Consider the following 21,004-nt stretch of genomic DNA (forward strand, 5'->3'; position numbering starts at 1 on the left):
CACTGTTGGTCGGAATGCAAACTAGTACAGCCACTACGGAGAACAGTGTGGAGATTCCTTAAAAAACTGGAAATAGAACTGCCTTATGACCCAACAATCCCACTGCTGGGCATACACACCGAGGAAACCAGAATTGAAAGAGACACGTGTACCCCAGTGTTCATCGCAGCACTGTTTATAATAACCAGGACATGGAAGCAACCTAGATACCCATCAGCAGATGTATGGATAAGAAAGCTGTGGTACATATACACAATGGAGTATTACTCAGCCATTAAAAAGAATACATTTGAATCAGTTTTAATGAGGTGGATGAAACTGGAGCCTATTATACAGAGTGAAGTAAGCCAGAAAGAAAAACACCAGTACAGTATACTAATGCATATATGTGGAATTTAGAAAGATGGTCATGATAACCCTGTATGCGAGACAGAAAAGGAGATACAGATGTATAGAACAGTCTTTTGGACTCTGTGGGAGAGGGCAAGGGTGGGATGATCTGAGAGAATAGCATTGAAACATATGTTTCATAAAATAATATAATATATGCTAACATAATATATGTTACATAAAATAATGTATATTATCATATGTGAAACAGATCACCAGTCCAGGTTCGATGCATGAGACAGGGTGCTCAGGGCTGGTGCACTGGGATGACCCAGAGGGATGGGATGGGGAGGGAGGTGGGAGGGGGGGTTCAGGATGGGGAACACATGTACACCCGTGGCAGATTCATATCAATGTATGGCAAAAACCATTACAATATTGTAAAGTAATTAGCCTCCAACTAAAATAAATAAATAAAAATAAATAAATAAACACATCCCAGAGAGCACGGGGACTCTGCACCAAGAGACATTAAAACCAACTCCAGAGGGAACTGTAAAGATGGCAGAGGAATAGGATGGGAAGACCACTTTCTCCCTCACAGATTCCTCAAAAGAACATTTCAACGCTGAGCAAATTCCACAAAACAACTTCTGTAGGCTGGCAGAGGACATCAGGCAACCAGAAAAGCAGACCATTGTCTTCAAAAACAGGTAGGAAAAAATATAAAAGACAAAAAAGGAGACAAAGGAGGTGGGGAGGGAGCTCCGCCCCGGGAAGGGAAGCCCATCCCGGGAAGGGAATTTTAAGAAGAGAGATTTCCAAACACCAGGAAACACTCTCCCTGCCGAGTCTGTGGCGAGCCTTGGAAACACAGAGGGCAACATAACAGGAAGGGAAAAATAAAGAAATAATTAAAACCAACAGATTACAAGCGCAACAGTAACTCCCCCAGCGGAAAAGCAGCACAGACGCCTGCATCCGCCACTGGGAAGTGGGGGCAGGGCAGGGACGCGCGGGAGGCGCGGGCTGCAGTGCTTTGTAAGAATCGGGCAGGAACGCCCCACGCGCAACCAGAACGATCTAACTTGCGCTAGCAAACCAGACTGTGGGATAGCTACCACGCGAAAAGCTCGAACATAAGACACCTCCAGGACCGAGCACAGAACAAAGGACGGAACGGAAAAAGCCGGCTGCAGACCATCCCCCGCCGGGGACAGGCAGCCAGAGCCGTAAGGGCTGGAAAGGGGCAATTGCAGACCCGGAGAGACTTTACTTACCTAACTGCAAGCAGGCTTCTTTGCTAAGACTTCTGGGGGTGCTGGACACTCACAACCTGCCTCACGGGGGGGGCGCCAGCGGTCCACCCAGAAAGCTGAGCAGCAGCGGCAGAAAAGGTGACAAGTCGCGGTGATCACGCTCGCCAAACTCCTGAGCTACTCGGACCCGGGAAGGGCACAAAGCGCAGCCCCAGCCAAATCTGTGCCTCTGAGGGCTGCCTGACCGCCGAACCTGAGCGGCTTGGACCGGGGAAGTGCACGCAGCCTAGGGCCGGCCCCAGACGGTTCCCGGCTGAGCATCGTAGAGCCGGAGCGGTTTGTGTGCCACGAGAAGGGACAAGTCAAGCAGGGCTGAGACACTGTGTGCACACAACAGTGCTATTTGTTTGCAGCATCCCCCCTCCCCACAGCGCGACTGAACTAGTGAGCCTAAAAAACCAGCAAACAGAAGAAGTTAAGCAGAGGGAACCACCTTGGAAGTGATCCCACACAGCCCACAACATCAGAGAAGGGCCAGATATATTTTTACTATTTTTAAAATCATTTCTTTTTCTTTTCTTTTCTTTTTTTTTCTATTTTTTTCTAACTTTTTTTTAATTGTTAAGTCTTCTATTTCTCCTCTAATTTTTATTTCTATAACCTACTATTACTATTTTTTTAAAAAAAAGACTTTGTTTTTTTTTTAAGGCAAACACCATATATAGTCTTTGGATGGTTGTTGGTGTTTTTTTCTTTTAATAATTCTTCTGTTTTTTTTTTTCTTTCTTCCTTTTTCCTTCTGCTTCTTTTCCTTAATATTGTATTTTTGAAAATCCAACCTCTACTCTAGATTTTTAATCTTTGCTCTTAGGTTTTTGTTGTCAATTTTGTACATTTAAAAACCCAAACTTCACAACCCAAGTTTACCTGAGAGCGAGATTACTGCCTTGACCACTCTCTCTTCCTTTGGACTCTCCTTTTTCTCCACCAGGTGGCCTCTGTCTCTTTTCTCCCCCATCTCTTCTCTATCCAACTCTGTGAATCTGTGTGTGTTCCAGAAGGTGGAGAAAACCTAAGGAACTGGTTACTGGCAGGATCTGTCTCTCTCCTTCTCATTCCTCTCTCTTATCCTCCTGGCCACCTCTGTCTACTTCCTCCCTCTCCTCTTCCCCGTATAACTCCGTAAATACCTCTGAGTGGTCCAGACTATGGAGCACACATAAGGAAGTGACTACTGGCTAGCTTGCTCTCTCCTCTTTTGATCTCACCGCATCTCATTCCAGTCACCTCTAACTACCCCCTCCATCTTCTCTTCTCCTTGTAACTCAGTGAACCTCCCTGAGTGTCCCTCAATGTGGAGAAACTATTCATCTTTAACCTAGATGTTTTACCATCGGTGCTGTATAGATGGAGAAGTCTTGAGGCTACTGTAAAAATAAAACTGAAAACCAGAAGCAGGAGGCTTAAATCCAAAGCCTGAAAACATTAGAGAACTCTTGAATTCAGAGAACATTAAGCAATAGGAGCTCATCAAATACCTTCATACCTACACCGAAACCAAGCTCCACCCAAGGGCCAACAAGTCCCAAAACAAGACATACCACTCAAATTCTCCAGCAACAGAGGAACACACCCCTGAGCTTCAATATACAGGCAGCTCAAAATTATTCCAAAACCCTTGATGTCTCATAACCCATTACTGGTCACTCCACTGCACTCCAGAGAGAAGAAACCCAGCTCCACCCACCAGAACTCCAACACAAGCCTCCCTAACCAGGAAACCTTGACAAGCCACTGATAGAACCCCACCCACAGTGAGGAAGCTCCATAATAAAGAGAACTCCACAAATTACCAGAATATAAAAAGGCCACCCCAAACGCAGCAATATAACCAAGATGAAGAGACAGAGGAATACTCAGCAGGTAAAGGAACAGGAGAGTTGCCCACCAAACCAAACAAAAGAGGAAGAAGTAGGGAGTCTACCTGAGAAAGAATTCCGAATATTGATAGTGAAAATGATCCAAAATCTTGAAATCAAAATGGAATCACAGATAAATAGCCTAGAGACAAGGATTGAGAAGATGCAAGAAAGGTTTAACAAGGACCTAGAAGAAATAAAAGAGTCAAAATATAATGAATAATGCAATAAATGAGATCAGAAACACTCTGGAGGCAACAAATAGTAGAATAACGGGGGCAGAAGATAGGATTAGTGAAATAGAAGATAGAATGGTAGAAATAAATGAATCAGAGAGGAAACAAGAAAAATGAATTAAAAGAAATGAGGACAATCTCAGAGACCTCCAGGACAATATGAAATGCTCCAACATTCGAATTATAGGAGTCCCAGAAGAAGAAGACAGAAAGAAAGATCATGAGAAAATCCTTGAGGAGATAATAGTTGAAAACTTCCCTAAAATGGGGAAGGAAATAATCACCCAAGTCCAAGAAACACAGAGAGTTCCAAATAGGATAAACCCAAGGCGAGACACCCCAAGACACATATTAATCAAATTAACAAAGATCAAACAGAAAGAACAAATATTAAAAGCAGCAAGGGAAAAACAACAAATAACACACAAGGGGATTCCCATAAGGATAACAGCTGATCTTTCAATAGAAACTCTTCAGGCCAGGAGGGAATGGCAAGACATACTTAAAGTGATGAAAGACAATAACCTACAGCCCAGATTACTGTACCCAGCAAGGATCTCATTCAAATACAAAAGAGAAATCAAAAGCTTTACAGACAAGCAAAAGCTGAGAGAATTCAGCACCACCAAACCAGCTGTCCAACAAATTCTAAAGGATATTCTCTAGACAGGAAACACAAAAAGGGTGTATAAACCCAAACCCAAAACAATAAAGTAAATGGTAACGGGAGCATACTTATCAATAATTACCTTTAACGTAAATGGGTTGAATGCCCCCACCAAAAGGCAAAGACTGCCCAAATGGATACAAAAACAAGACCCCTCTATATGCTGCTTACAAGAGACCCACCTCAAAACAAGGGACACATACAGACTGAAAGTGAAGGGCTGGAAAAAGATATACCATGCAAATAGAGACCAAAAGAAAGCAGGAGTGGCAATACTCATATCTGATAAAATAGACTTTAAAACAAAGGCTGTGAAAAGAGACACAGAAGGCCACTACATAATGATCAAAGGATCAATCCAAGAAGAAGATATAACAATTATAAATATATATGCACCCAATATAGGAGCACCGCAATATGTAAGACAAATGCTAACAAGTATGAAAGGGGAAATCAACAATAACACAATAATAGTGGGAGACTTTAATACCCCACTCACACCTATGGACAGATCAACTAAACAGAAAATTAACAAAGAAATGCAAACTTTAAATGATACATTAGATCACTTAGACCTAATTGATATCTATAGGACATTTCACCCCAAAACAATGAATTTCACCTTTTTTTCAAGTGCTCATGGAACCTTCTCCAGGATAGATCACATCCTGGGCCATAAATCTAAACTTGATAAATTCAAAAAAATCGAAATTGTTCCAAGCATCTTTTCTGACCATAATGCATTAAGATTAGATCTCAATTACAGGAGAAAAACTATTAAAAATTCCAACATATGGAGGTTGAACAACACACTTCTGAATAACCAACAAATCACAGAAGAAATCAAAAAAGAAATCAAAATATGCATAGAAACTAATGAAAAGGAAAAAACAACAACCCAAAACCTGTGGGACACTATAAAAGCAGTGCTAAGAGGAAAGTTCATAGCAATACAGGCATACCTCAAGAAACAAGAAAAAAGTCAAATAAATAACCTAACTCTACAACTAAAGCAACTAGAAAAGGAAGAATTGGAGAACCCCAGAGTTAGTAGAAGGAAAGAAATCTTAAAAATTAGGGCAGAAATAAATGCAAAAGAAACAAAAGAGACCATAGCAAAAATCAACAAAGCCAAAAGCTGGTTCTTTGAAAGGATAAATAAAATTGACAAACCATTAGCCAGACTCATCAAGAAGCAAAGAGAGAAAAATCAAATCAATAAAATTAGAAATGAAAATGGAGAGATCACAACAGACAACACAGAAATACAAAGGATCATAAGAGACTACTATCAGCAGTTGTATGTCAATAAAATGGACAACGTGGAAGAAATGGACAAATTCTTAGAAAAGCACAATTTTCCAAAACTGAACCAGGAAGAAATAGAAAATCTTAACAGACCCATCACAAGCATGGAAATTGAAACTGTAATCAGAAATCTTCCAGCAAACAAAAGCCCAGGTCCAGACGGCTTCACAGATGAATTCTACCAAAAATTTCGAGAAGAGCTAACACCTATCCTACTCAAACTCTTCCAGAAAATTGCAGAGGAAGGTAAACTTCCAAACTCATTCTATGAGGCCACCATCACCCTAACACCAAAACCTGACAAAGATGTCACAAAAAAAGAAAACTACAGGCCAATATCACTGATGAACATAGATGCAAAAATCCTCAACAAAATTCTAGCAATCAGAATCCAACAACACATTAAAAAGATCATACACCATGACCAAGTGGGCTTTATCCCAGGGATGCAAGGATTCTTCAATATCTGCAAATCAATCAATGGAATTCACCACATTAACAAATTGAAAAATAAAAACTATATGATTATCTCAATAGATGCAGAGAAGGCCTTTGACAAAATTCAACATCCATTTATGATAAAAACTCTCCAGAAAGCAGGAATAGAAGGAACATACCTCAACATAATAAAAGCTATCTATGACAAACCCACAGCAAACATTATCCTCAATGGTGAAAAATTGAAAGCATTTCCCCTAAAGTCAGGAACAAGACAAGGGTGCCCACTTTCACCACTACTATTCAACATAGTTCTGGAAGTTTTGGCCACAGCAATCAGAGCAGAAAAAGAAATAAAAGGAATCCAAATTGGAAAAGAAGTAAAACTTTCACTGTTTGCAGATGACATGATCCTCTACATAGAAAACCCTAAAGACTCCACTAGAAAATTACTAGAGCTAATCAATGAATATAGTAAAGTTGTGGGATATAAAATCAATACACAGAAATACCTTGCATTCCTATACAATAATAATGAGAAAGTAGAAAAAGAAATTAAGGAAACAATTCCATTCACCATTGCAACGAAAAGAATAAAATACTTAGGAATATATCTACCTAAAGAAACTAAAGACCTATATATAGAAAACTATAAAACACTGAAGAAAGAAATCAAAGAGGACACTAATACATGGAGAAATATACCATGTTCATGGATTGGAAGAATCAATATAGTGAACATGAGTATACTACCCAAAGCAATTTACAAATTCAATGCAATCCCTATCAAGCTACCGGCCATATTTTTCACAGAACTAGAACAAATAATTTCAAGATTTGTATGGAAATACAAAAAACCTCGAATTGCCAAAGCAATCTTGGGAAAGAAGAATGGAACTGGAGGAATCAACTTGCCTGACTTCAGGCTCTACTACAAAGCCACAGTCATCAAAACAGTATGGTACTGGCACAAAGACAGAAATATAGATCAATGGAACAAAATAGAAAGCCCAGAGATAAATCCACACACATATGGACACCTTATCTTTGACAAAGGAGGCAATAATATACAATGGAGTAAAGACAATCTCTTTAACAAGTGGTGCTGGGAAAACTGGTTAACCACTTGTAAAAGAATGAAACTAGATCACTTTCTAACACCGCACGCAAAAATAAACTCAAAATGGATTAAAGATCTAAATGTAAGAACAGAAACTATAAAACTCCTAGAGGAGAATATAGGCAAAACACTCTCAGACATAAATCACAGCAGGATCCTCTATGATCCACCTCCCAGAATTCTGGAAATAAAAGCAAAAATAAACAAATGGGATCTAATTAAAATTAAAAGCTTCTGCACAACAAAGGAAAATATAAGCAAGGTGAAAAGACAGCCTTCTGAATGGGAGAAAATAATAGCAAATGAAGCAACTGACAAACAACTCATCTCAAAAATATACAAGCAACTTATGCAGCTCAATTCCAGAAAAATAAACGACCCAATCAAAAAATGGGCCAAAGAACTAAATAGACATTTCTCCAAAGAAGACATACGGATGGCTAACAAACACATGAAAAGATGCTCAACATCACTCATTATTAGAGAAATGCAAATCAAAACCACAATGAGGTACCACTTCACACCAGTCAGAATGTCTGCGATCCAAAAATCTGCAAGCAATAAATGCTGGAGAGGGTGTGGAGAAAAGGGAACCCTCCTACACTGTTGGTGGGAATGCAAACTAGTACAGCCACTATGGAGAACAGTGTGGAGATTCCTTAAAAAATTGCAAATAGAACTACCTTATGACCCAGCAATCCCACTGCTGGGCATACACACCAAGGAAACCAGAATTGAAAGAGACACGTGTACCCCAATGTTCATTGCAGCACTGTTTATAATAGCCAGGACATGGAAACAGCCTAGATGTCCATCAGCAGATGAATGGATAAGAAAGCAGTGGTACATATACACAATGGAGTATTACTCAGCCATTAAAAAGAATTCATTTTAATCAGTTCTGATGAGATGGATGAAACTGGAGCCGATTATACAGAGTGAAGTAAGCCAGAAAGAAAAACACCAATACAGTATACTAACACGTATATATGGAATTCAGAAAGATGACAATGATGACCCTGTATGCAAGACAGCAAAAAAGACACAGATATGTATAACGGACTTTTGGACTCAGAGGGAGAGGGAGAGGGTGGGATGATTTGGGAGAATGGCATTCTAACATGTATACTATCATGTAAGAATCAAATCACCAGTCTATGTCTGACGCAGGATACAGCATGCTTGGGGCTGGTGCATGGGGATGACCCAGAGAGATGTTATGGGGAGGGAGGTGGGAGGGGGGTTCATGTTTGGGAACGCATGTAAGAATTAAAGATTTTAAAATTAAAAAATATATTTTAAAAAAAAAAAAAACAACTCCAGGGCCCAACGTGACACCTTTGACCAGCAACACAGAACAATTGCAAGAAGATTGAACAGTCCCTTGAAACGTGAACATGGCACTTGCCAACCCCCCAAAAAAATCAACCAGGCACACTCACTCTTAGATTTCCCCTATGTTACGAAATAAAAACAGTCCTTGGTACTACAAGATAGCAACAACTTCTGAATGATGTTCTTGAATAAACTTTGGAAGGATGGAGACCAAGTTATTGTTATTTCCTAATAAAAATATTAATAACTGTGTTAAGGGCATATTATGTGTCAGGTTCTAAGAGCTTTAAATATAGGAAATCTTTTATTTCCTCCAAACAACCCTCTAAGTTCAGTATTAATATCATCAATATTCTGTGGTTGAGAAAACTGAAACCCACAATGGGAGTCAGTGATTCCCAACGTTAGGCAGCAAGTAAGGGTCTGAGCTGGGTTTTGAGTGGTGTTGGTCTAGCAAATTTGGCTGCAATTTGAAATAATTTGGAAAGCTTGAAAAAATTCTGATGCACAGGAACCACTTCCAGAAATTCTGATTTAGCTGGTCCAGGGGGCAGCCTGGGCATCACCATTGTTTTAAATTTCTCCAGGTGATTCTAATGAAACACCAGGGCTGAGAACCACAGGTCCAGAGCCCTCACAGTTTCTGTCTCTGCTCTGCCCCCTTTTCTGAATCATTGACTCAAAGTCTTTTACAGCAGGTCTTTCTAACCCAGGGTTCGCAGACACCCAGGCTACAGACATTTCCAAAATTGGGTATTTGGACATGTACAATTTTTTCAGTAAGGTTATTTCATCAGATTCTCTGTAATAACCTTGATTCAAAATAAGATAAAAGACTTCCCTGGTGGCCTAGTGGTTAAGAATCCGCCTGCCAATGCAGGGGACACGGTTTTGCTCCCTGGTCTGGGAAGAATTTACATGCCACAGAACAACTTAGCCCACGGGCCACAACTCCTAAAGCCTGGATGCCCTGGGGCCCACGCACCGGCACAACAGAAGGCCCTGCAGTGAGAGGCCCAGGCACCTCAGCTAGAGAGCAGCCCCTGCTTGCTACAGCTAGAGAAAGCCTGCCCCCAGCAACAAAGACCCAGTGCAGCCAAGAGTAGTAGATAAATAAAAAGAAATTTTTTAAGGAGCTATTTAAAAAAAGAGAAAGAGAGAGCTATTCCAAAGGAAGTAGTAAATAAATTTAAAAAAATAATAAAAACGAGCTATTAAAATAAAGAGGGAGCTATTCCAAAGGAAAGTGAAAATCACAATGTTTTGCAGCAGATGCCTCCGTGAATATTTAATTTGTTTGTTTTTTTAAAAAAATTTACATTTTAGTGGCAACGGAACCAGAAAGTCACTTAGTTTTCAGGAGAAAATCACAGTAGGACCACAAAAATGTCCTTTTCCCTAAGAACACAGTAGAACCAGGGTAGCACTGTGGTCTAGAAAAGGGTGAACTGAGAGTTTAGTGAACCTGTGGGAAAAGAAGCAAAGTCAAGAGGCTACAGGTTGTGATGAGACGACAACCAATCCGCCTGGCTTCCTAGGGTCTTCGTTATGTTTAAATCTGATGAGCTCAGGCTTTAAAACCAAGAAACAGCATGCATGGTACAGCTGGACCTCTTAGGACAGGTGCCCTCCCCTGAATCCCTTTGCAGCTTGGATCAGTACTGTCCCCCAAGTGGAGAAATTCTAAAAAGAGAAATGGCACTAACCCAGTGTAACGGGGTGCTATTCAAAGATACCAACAGGCGGGCTACAGAGACCATGGAATATCTTGGGTCTTTGGAGGATCCATGCGTGTGCTGTCAGCTCAGTCGTACCGACTCTTTGTGATGCTACGGACGGCAGCCCCCCAGGCTCCTCTGTCAATTGGATTGTCCAGGCAAGAACACTGGAGCGGGTTGCCAGGCCCTCCTCCAGGGGATCTTCCCAACTCAGAGACTGAACCCACATTCCTTATGGCTACTTGCATTGAAAAGGAGGGTTCCTTACCGCTAGGGCCACCTGGGATAACCCATAAGCAAATAAATTAGTTTCCCTTGGTGGCCCTGCCAACTGCCAATTTGCTGACTGCCAGTCAATCAGCCGGAGAAGGCAATGGCACCCCACTCCAGTACTCTTGCCTGGAAACTCCCATGGACAGAAGAGCCTGGTAGGCTGCAGTCCATGGGGTCTCGAAGAGTTGGACACAACTGAGCGACTTCACTTTCACTTTTTACTTTCATGCACTGGAGAAGGAAATGGCAACCCACTCCAGTGTTCTTGCCTGGAGAATCCCAGGGATGACGGAGTCTGGTGGGCTGCTGTCTATGGGGTCGCACAGAGTCAGACACAACTGAAGCAACTTAGCAGCAGCAGCAATCAATCAGCCTCTCACCCAAGGAAAGAGAAACAAAGAGGAAATGAGTTTTCCTGTTAATTTTTGATTTGTGAAACAATAAGAATCAAGAGTTTACTCTCTGGTGAGGCTGTTTTGAAAAAGATCCTTAGCCTCTCTGATCTCTCATCTGAGGAGTGGGGATACTAATGTTATTTACCTTCTAAGGTTGTTCAGAACACAGATGAGGTATGCATGTGAGTGTTGACGATGGCCAGCACACACCTAGCCCGCGACTCAGGCTGGCAATCATTACTGAAAGGTGTCTGATGAGGAACATAACTGGTATTCAGTAAATGTTTCTCTACTTTTGTTCCCTCTTCCCTTCTCTCCCTGCAGTAGATTAAAATGGCCACAAAATCTTTGCAGCTCTTCCCATTAAATCATGTAGCCCATTCACTTATGACTTGAACTCTAGGCCACCCTTTGACTTGCTTTGATGTCATGCAACTTCTGAGTTTAACTTTTGAGTGGTTTTACACCATGTGTTCTTGCCTGTTTGTGGTTGGAGGTGAGGAAGGCTGTGCTGAGCTCATGAAGATGTGTGACCTAGCCACAAGCCAGTATCAGACTGTCTGATGACTGCAGTCACATAGTGACCTCAACCAAGACCACTGGAGAACCAGCTGGATGGGCCTAGTCTAGATGGCTGACCCAGAGACCCATGAATATATACAGAATTTGTAGTTTTCAGCCACTAAATGTGGGGGTGGGTTTTTATGCAGCCATAGATAACTGATAACTCCCCAGGTCGGCAACTGTCCAATATGTTACTGGAGAACAGTGGAGAAATAACTACAGAAAGAATGAAGGGATGGAACCAAAACAAAAACAACACGCAATTGTGGATGTGACTAGTGGTGGAAGTAAATCTGATGTGGTAAAGAACAATATTGCGGGGGAACCTAGAATGTTAGGTCCATGAATCAAGGTAAATTAAGTTCAGTTCACTCGCTCAGTTGTGTCCAACTCTTTGAGACCCTATGGACTTCATTACACCAGGCCTCCTGGTCCATCACCAACTCCCAGAGCTAACTCAAACTCATGACCATTGAGTTGGTGATGCCATCCAACCATCTCATCCTCTGTCAAAAAATACCTGGAATAATAGGCAAATTTGGCCTTGGAGTACACAATGAAGCAGGTCAAAGGCTAACAGAGCTTTGCCAAGAGAATGCACTGGTCATAGAAAACACCCTCTTCCAACAACACAAGAGAAGACTCTACACATGGACATCACCAGATGGTCAATAACAAAATCAGACTGATTATATTCTTTGTAGCCAAAGATGGAGAAGCTCTATACAGTCAGCAAAAACAAGACCAGGAGCTGACTGTGGCTCAGATCATGAACTCCTTATTGCCAAATTTAGACTGAAAGTGAAGAAAGTAGGGAAAACCACTAGACCATCCAGGTATGACCTAAATCAAATCCATTACGATTATACAGGGGAAGTGAGAAATATATTCAAGGGATTAGATCTGATAGACAGAGTGCCTGAAGAACTATAGAAGGAAGTTTGTGACATTGTACAGGAGGCAGTAATCAAGAACATCTCCAAGAAAAAGAAACGCAAAAAGGAAAAATGGTTGTCTGTGGAGGCCTTACAAATAGCTGAGAAAGAAGAGAAGTGAAAGGCAAAGGAGAAAAGGAAAGATATACCCACTAGAATGCAGAATTCGAAAGAATAGCAAGGAGAGATAAGAAAGCCTTTCTCAGTGATCAATGCAAAGAAATAGAGGAAAACAATAGAATGGGAAAGACTAGAGATCTCTTCAAGAAAATCAGAGATACCAAGGGAGTAATTCATGCAAAGATGGGCACAGTAAAGTTTAGAAATGGTATGGACCTAACAGAAGCAGAAGATATTAAGAAGAGCTGGCAAGAATACGCAGAAGAACTATACAAAAAAGATTTTCATGACCCGGAGAGTCACAATGGTTTGATCACTCACCTGAGCTAGACATCCTGGAATGAGAAGTCAAGTAGGTCTTAGAAAGCAACACTAGGAACAAAGCTAGTGGAAGTGATGGAATTCCAGTTGAGCTATCTCAAATCCTGAAAGATGATGCGCTGAAAGTGCTGCACTCAGTATGCAAGCAATTTTGGAAATTTGCCAGCAAAACTGGAAAACACAGCAGTGGCCACAGGACTGGAAAAGGTCAGTTTTCATTCCAATCCAAAGAAAGGCAATGCCAAAGAATGTTCAAACTACCACACAATTGCACTCATCTCATACACTAGCACAGTAATGCTCAAAATTCTCCAAGCCAGGCTTCAATAGTACATGAACTGTGAACTTCCAGATGTTCAAGCTGGATTTAGAAAAGGAAGAGGAACTAGATATCAATTTGCCAATCTGTTTTGGATCATCAGAAAAGCAAGAGTTCCAGAAAAACATCTACTTTTGCTTTATTGACTATGCCAAAGTCTTTGACTGTGTGGATCACAACACACTCTGGAAGATTCTTAGAGATGGGAATACCAGACCACCTGACCTGCCTCTTGAGAAATCTGTACCCAGGTCAAGAAGCAACAGTTAGAACTGGACATGGAACAAGAAACTGGTTCCAAATCAGGAAAGGAGTACGTCAAGGCTGTATATTGTCACCCTGCTTATTTAAGTTACATGCAGAGTACATTATGCAAAATGCCAGGTTGGATGAAGCACAAGCTGGAATCACGACTGCCAGGAGAAATATCAATAACCTCAGATACGCAGATGACACCACCCTTATTGCAGAAAGAGAAGAGGAACTAAAGAGCCTCTTGATGAAAGTGAAAGAGGGCAGTGAAATTTTTTACTTAAAACTACACATTCAGAAAACTAAGATCATGGCATCTGGTCCCATCGCTTCGTGGGAAATAGATGGGGAAATAATGGAAACTGTGACAGACTTTATTTTCTGGGGCTCCAAAATCACTGCAGATGGTGACTGCAATCATGAAATTAAGACGCTTGCTCCTTGGAAGAAAAGCTATGACCAACCTAGACAGCATATTAAAATCAGAGACATTGCTTTGCCAACAAAGCTTCATCTAGTCAAGACTATGGTTTTTCCAGTAGTCATGTATGGATGTGAGAGTTGGACAATAAAGAATGGTGAGCGCCGAAGAATGGATGCTTTTCAACTGTGGTGTTGGAGAAGACTCTTGAGAGTCCCTTGGACTGCAAGGAGATCAAAACCATTCAATCCTAATGGAAATCAGTCCTGAATATTCATTGGAAGGACTGATGCTGAAACTCCAATACTTTGGCCACCCGATGCAAAGAACTGGCTCATTGCAAAAGACCCTGGTGCTGGAAAAGATTGAAGGTGGGAGGAGAAAGGGACAGCAGAGGATGAGGTGGTTGGATGGCATCACTGACTCGATGGCCATGAGTCTGAGCAAGCTCCGGGAGTTGATGATGGACAGGGAAGCCTGTTGTGCTGCAGCCCATGGGGTCACAAAGAGTCGGACACGTGAGTGACTGAACTGCACTGAGATAACCAATACGTTGTTCTCATTTCTTGCTCAAAACCAGTGAATCCACATGATTCAGATTCATTAGAAATAGTTGAGAGCTAAGGGTTAGAGGATGATAGGAGAAGCCAGAATTTTCTAACAGCACTTTCCGACTCAAACGCTTTCTGGCAGTTGCAGTAGGGCTGCCTCCACTGGAGCAATACACAGATGTGTTTGCTTGCTTGTTTTAAGGAAGCTCAGTAACTTCCATCAATATCTCTGCAATTGCCCGTTATCCCAGCTGAAAAACAAAATGCAGAATTGAATGGGAAAAAAAATCAATCTAATTGCATTATATAGACATAACCTATACAAAACAGCAGAAGTTTACAGGAAAAAAAAATGCCAAAGTATCTCTTAGCACCATAGAAAACGTACACTGCCATTTTTATGTGAACTAATTAAAACCCTAACCAACTTAAGCTCATATCACTCAGTTGCCTGATCAGGAGTAATATAAAGTCTCATTTATCAGGGACTTTATACCAAGTGCTACTTCAATGTTTTATGTATGATTAGCCATCCTAACTGACCATAAGATGGAGGTACTGTTTTGTCCATTCTGCAGATTAAGAAACGAAGATATGCCTCTTTCAATGTACTTCCCAAGCTCTCACAACTGATCACTGGCTTCAGTAAAACAAAAACAATCAGACTCTTAAATAGATCTTTTGACCTAAGGCCTAAATGCTTTGACCTTAAGGTCCGGAATTGAGTTTTTGAAGTTACTTAACAATAAAAATAAAGACATACTCAAGCATAACCCTTCTATGTCTATCTTTCTGTTAGATGCCCAACCCTACAGACGTCACCATCAGAGTTTGCTATAGGACGTGTTGCAGGTAAGGGCTCTGCCTCTAATGCTTCTGCCCTGCTGAGACGTGAAGAAAGAGGTTCTCACAAAAGAGTCAGCAAGCTCCCAGGAGGTCCATTCTCCAAGATGACACCCAAATCTACCCAGTGTGTGTCCTGGATAACTCTGAGTAGGTGATGATTTTCTCTGTTCTTTTAGATTTGAGGGCCTCACCTTCCAGAAGAGTGTTTCTGGATCTTTAATGAACATTAGAATTACCTGACTCATTTTTTCAACAATTCCTAATAAATCTATTCAATGCTCCACTCCTGGTAATGTCCTGAGTCACAGTCAGGCTAAGGCTTGGTTGCCCATTGTAGAGAACCTAGGCTTAATATAATAAGCTCTGTCCTTGGAGGTGAGGGGGAAAACATGGCTATTCCTTTAAGACATGCTGTGTCCAGGGAAAGATGCACATTTCCTTAGGAGTAACTATGGATTTAGCAGGCAGCGTGCTGCACGTGACTACAGAAGGTCCATCTTCCTACACTTGGGCCCGCAGTGATGTAACATGTGCTTGGTTACATCAAGAACTAGAAAGGCCATATTCTGTTAAGGGACCCAGAATTCAGGACTCTCACTAAGAACTGATGGGCATTCTTCAGACCATATTCAAAATATGCTGTCAGTGTCTGGCTGTGAGTTGATCTCCTGGCATGGATCCTCAACCTCTAAGAACACTCTGCTCCAGAGCAGGGAGCCCCAGCCTCTGGGTTGTAATGCCTGCTGATCTGAGGTGGAGATGATGTAATGATAATAGAAGTAAAATGCATGGGAAGTGTAACGCACTGGAACCATCCTGAAACCATCCCCCTGCCCCCAGTTCATGGAAATATGGTCTTCCTCGAAACTGGTCCCTCATGCCAAAAAGGTTAGGGACTGCTGCTCTAGACCAAATACAAGTTCTGCTTTTAGCCACCTCCCAGGCCAAAAAAATAAAGCCTTGCAATTGTACAAGCACCAATGCATAACTGGGCAGGCCTCCATATATATCCCACATATCTTGATTCATCATACTGGACACCTCAGCTCTAGTTAAGGGACACTAATCTCAGTCAAGACCCCCTGCCCCACAGTCATGCCCTTGTTCAAGACTCGCCATCTGGAGTACTAATATATCCAAAGCCTGAGATTCTGGATGGTACCTGGTATTGCACAGCCACTTGTGAAATCATAAACCAGTGTACTTTCTCCATCATTCTATCACACAGTGCTCACAGCAGAGTAGACACTTCATAGATATCTTCATAAATATCACAAATGACCACACCACTGGCGCCTTCATAAGCCACAATCACCTTGCAATCAGGAAGGCCCTGCACACAGGTACTGCAACAGCCCCAGATGCTTTGTAGAAGCTGCTGCTTCCACCTAGAGGTCAACCAGACTCAGTCCTCCAAAGAGTCCAAGATGAAATCATTTCAGGCTGTAAGCTCCTTATTTATACTGCAGTTTCACAAAAAAATTTTAATTTTTCAAAGTCCAATACCAACCCACCTTCTTCTCTTTATAGAGAAATCAAGAGAATAAAACACACAATAGAATGTCACTTCATGACTATCAGTTCAGTTCAGTTCAGTCGCTCAGGCGTGTCCGACTCTTTGTGACCCCATGAATCGCAGCACGCCAGGCCTCCCTGTCCATCACCAAATCCCGGAGTTCACCCAAACTCATGGCCATTGAGTCAGTGATGCCATCCAGCCATCTCATCCTCGGTCATCCCCTTCTCCTCCTGCCCCCAATCCCTCCCAGCATCAGTCTTCTCCAGTGAGTCAACTCTTCGCATGAGGTGACCAAAGTACTGGAGTTTCAGCTTTAGCATCATTCCTTCCCAAAAAATCCAAGGGCTGATCTCCTTCAGAATGGACTGGTTGGATCTCCTTGCAGTCCAAGGGGCTCTCAAGAGTATTCTCCAACACCACAGTTCAGAAGCATCAATTCTTTGGCACTCAGCCTTCCTCACAGTCCAACTCTCACATCCATACATGACCACTGGAAAAACCATAGCCTTGACTAGACTGACCTTTGTTGGCAAAGTAATGTCTCTGCTTTTGAATATGCTATCTAAGTTGGTCATAACTTTTCTTCCAAGGAGTAAGTGTCTTTAATTTCATGGCTGCAGTCACCATCTGCAGTGATTTTGGAGCCCCCCAAAATAAAGTCTCTCACTGTTTCCACTGTTTCCCCATCTATTTCCCATGAAGTAATGGGACCGGATGCCATGATCTTCATTTTCTGAATGTTGAGCTTTAAGCCAACTTTTTCACTCTCCTCTTTTACTTTCATCAAGAGGCTTTTTAGTTCCTCTTCACTTTCTGCCATAAGGGTGGTGTCATCTGCATATCTGAGGTTATTGATATTTCTCCTGGCAATCTTGATTCCAGCTTGTGTTTCTTCCAACCCAGCATTTCTCATGATGTACTCTGCATAGAAGTTAAATAAGCAGGGTGACAATATACAGCCTTGACGTATTCCTTTTCATATTTGGAACCAGTCTGTTGTTCCATGTCCAGTTCTACCTGTTGCTTCCTGGCCTGCATACAGGTTTCTCAAGAGGCAGATCAGGTGGTCTGGTATTCCCATCTCTTTCAGAATTTTCTACAGTTTATTGTGATCCACACAGTCAAAGGCTTTGGCATAGTCAATAAAGCAGAAATCGATGTTTTTCTGGAACTCTCTTGGTTTTTCCATGATCCAGCGGATGTTGGCAATTTGATCTGTGGTTCCTCTGCCTTTTCTAAAACCAGCTTGAACATCAGGAAGTTCACGGTTCACGTATTGCTGAAGCCTGGCTTGGAGAATTTTGAGCATTACTTTACTAGCATGTGAGATGAGTGCAATTGTTCAGTAGTTTGAGCATTCTTTGGCATTACCTTTCTTTGGGATTAGAATGAAAACTGACCTTTTCCAGTCCTGTGGCCATTGCCGAGTTTTCCAAATTTGCTGGCATATTGAGTGCAGCGCTTTCACAGCATCATCTTTCAGGATTTGAAATAGCTCAACTGGAATTCCATCACCTCCACTAGCTTTGTTCGTAGTGATGCTTTCTAAGGCCCACTTGATTTCACATTCCAGGATATCTGGCTCTAGATGAGTGATCACACCATCGTGATTATCCGGGTCGTGAAGATTCTTTCTGTACAGTTCTTCTGTGTATTCTTGCCATCTCTTCTTAATATCTTCTGCTTCTGTTAGGTCCATACCATTTCTGTCCTTTATCGAGCCCATCTTTGCATGAAATGTTCCCTTGGTATCTCTAATTTTCTTGAAGAGATCTCTAGTCTTTCCCATTCTATTGTTTTCCTCTATTTCTTTGCATTGATTGCTGAAGAAGGCTTTCTTATCTCTTCTTGCTATTCTTTGAAACTCTGCATTCAGATGCTTTCATGACTATACCACACGATTATCTGTCACAGAATATTCATGCCAACACCTTGAAACATCCACTCACCAGCTTGCTTTTGGTCGTCCCAATACACTCAATCGTTTTCTATAGATTTTCCTAGTCTATGGAAACAGACTCCATTTTGAAAAGGTGTTCAGAGGTGCAAAGAACATTTCCCAAGACCACTCTGCTGATTTGTGGCAGGATCCAATCTAGAAATAAGGTCTTTGGGCCCCAATCCAATGATCCTTTTGCCAACATCATAATTTAATGATCACCTGGAGAGTGATAAAATTAAAAATATTTAAGGGGGGCAAAAAGTCACACATAAGGTGGATTCAGTTGTCATCTCCCCCTCTATCCTACAATAATATTATTAATTATTAGTGCTTCTAACTATAGCAAGAAAGTGAGCCATCTTATAATAGCTTCTCTTGTATAAAGGAGAAAAGAACACCAACTGAGTATCTAGCTTGCTGCTGCTGCTAAGTCGCTTCAGCCGTGTCTGACCCTGTGCGACCCCATAGACGGCAGCCCACAAGGCTCGCCCGACCCTGGGATTTTCCAGGCAAGAACACTGGAGTGGGTTGCCATTTCCTTCTCCAGTGCATGAAAGTGAAAAGTGAAAGTGAAGTCGCTCAGTCATGTCCGACTCTTCGTGACCCCATGGACTGCAGCCCACCAGGCTCCTCCGTCCATGGGATTTTCCAGGCAAGAGTACTGGAGTGTGGTGCCACTGCCTTCTCCCTTGAGCACAGGAGAATAAACAAGTCCAATAGAGAAGTGATCCATTTCACCAATGAGATTCACCATAGAGTTCCTATTTTCTCCAATTTCACTGACAAATTAAAAGACCTAGTATTTACTGAGTGCCTAACATATACCAGCTCTATTATAAGTATTTTAGACATATGTACTCATTTTATCTTCAAAATAACTAAAGGAATGGGTGCTGTCATTATCTCAACCTTGTATGTGAGGAAACTGAGGCATGGCACTGACTGCTTAACTAACTTAACAAAGCATGCAGCAAACAGGTGAAATTTAGGTTTAGGCTGTTTGGGTCCAGGGTGGTGTCCTACACTGACACTTCCTCATCATATTATAGGCAGTATTAGGGTCAACACAGATGAGGTTTGGGAAACAAGATACATTGCTTCCCCTGGATGCATCCTGTTCTGGCAACATGGTGAAATGTGAGATTTCCAGTCTCATAGCCCTAAGACATGAATTACAGTGGCTTCCATATGACAGAGCAGACCACACTCTCATCCAGAAATACAGTCTCTACCAGGTTTCCTGGAGGACAGTATAGAAACCACGGATGCCCCAGTCTCTTCCTGCTGTCCAGTCGGGATAAACTCAGTTGGTGCCATCTTGTCCTGTGAACTTCTCCAGCTTGGGCTCGGACTGGGTGCCCCACTCACAGACTCAGTCCTAGACATTACCAGGCACACAGGCCCTCCCATTATTCATTCTTCATCACTTTTAAGCTTCACAGTTGAAGCCATGTTAGTTCTTTTATTAGTTGAGAAATATACTGGTGACAAAGCCAAGAGGAAAAAAGGTATCTTTCTACAGGGCAATCCTGTAGAATAAATTGGGGAAAGCATGGTTTAAGCACAGTGCTACAGATTGAAAAAGGGGCCACACTTTTGCAGTCCCTCTAATCAGAAAATGGAGACCATTTCTTTACCCCCTTAATCTTGGTTGTCCTTGTGACATGTTTTAGAAAATGGAATATTAGCAAAGGTGATCGAAAATGAAGATTAAAGAGTACAGATTGAGACCTGTCTTCCTTTGGTTGAAATCTTAAGACCATGATGTAAATGAGCCCTAGCAAGCCTGATGAAAATGAAGAACCACATAGAGGAAAACCTAGTCACCCAGCCAATAGCCACCAAACCATTAGACATGTGAGTGATGCCAGTTTAGATCAACCAGCTGTCATAAGACCCACAGATGCATGATGGCATCCAGCAGAGACCAGACCAGCTAGCCTGTCCAGAAGAACCTCCTAGCCAACCCACAGAATTACAAACTAAGTAAAATGGTTGATATTTTGAGTTGGTAAGTTTTGGGGTGGTTGCTACATAGCAAAAGCTGATACACACAGCAAATCATAGGAAGCTAGTTTGAAAAACAAAAGTAAGCAGCTTAAATCACATCATTGCAAAAGACAAGCAAGAAATTGGAAGGTAGTGGATTTTGTTTCTTTATACCAGGAGCTAAAGTACAGATAATACATTTTCCAAAGAAAAATGGTAAGAAATTT

This window comes from Budorcas taxicolor, chromosome 13 (assembly GCF_023091745.1).
Source record: "Budorcas taxicolor isolate Tak-1 chromosome 13, Takin1.1, whole genome shotgun sequence".
NCBI classification, from domain to species: Eukaryota; Metazoa; Chordata; class Mammalia; order Artiodactyla; family Bovidae; genus Budorcas; species Budorcas taxicolor.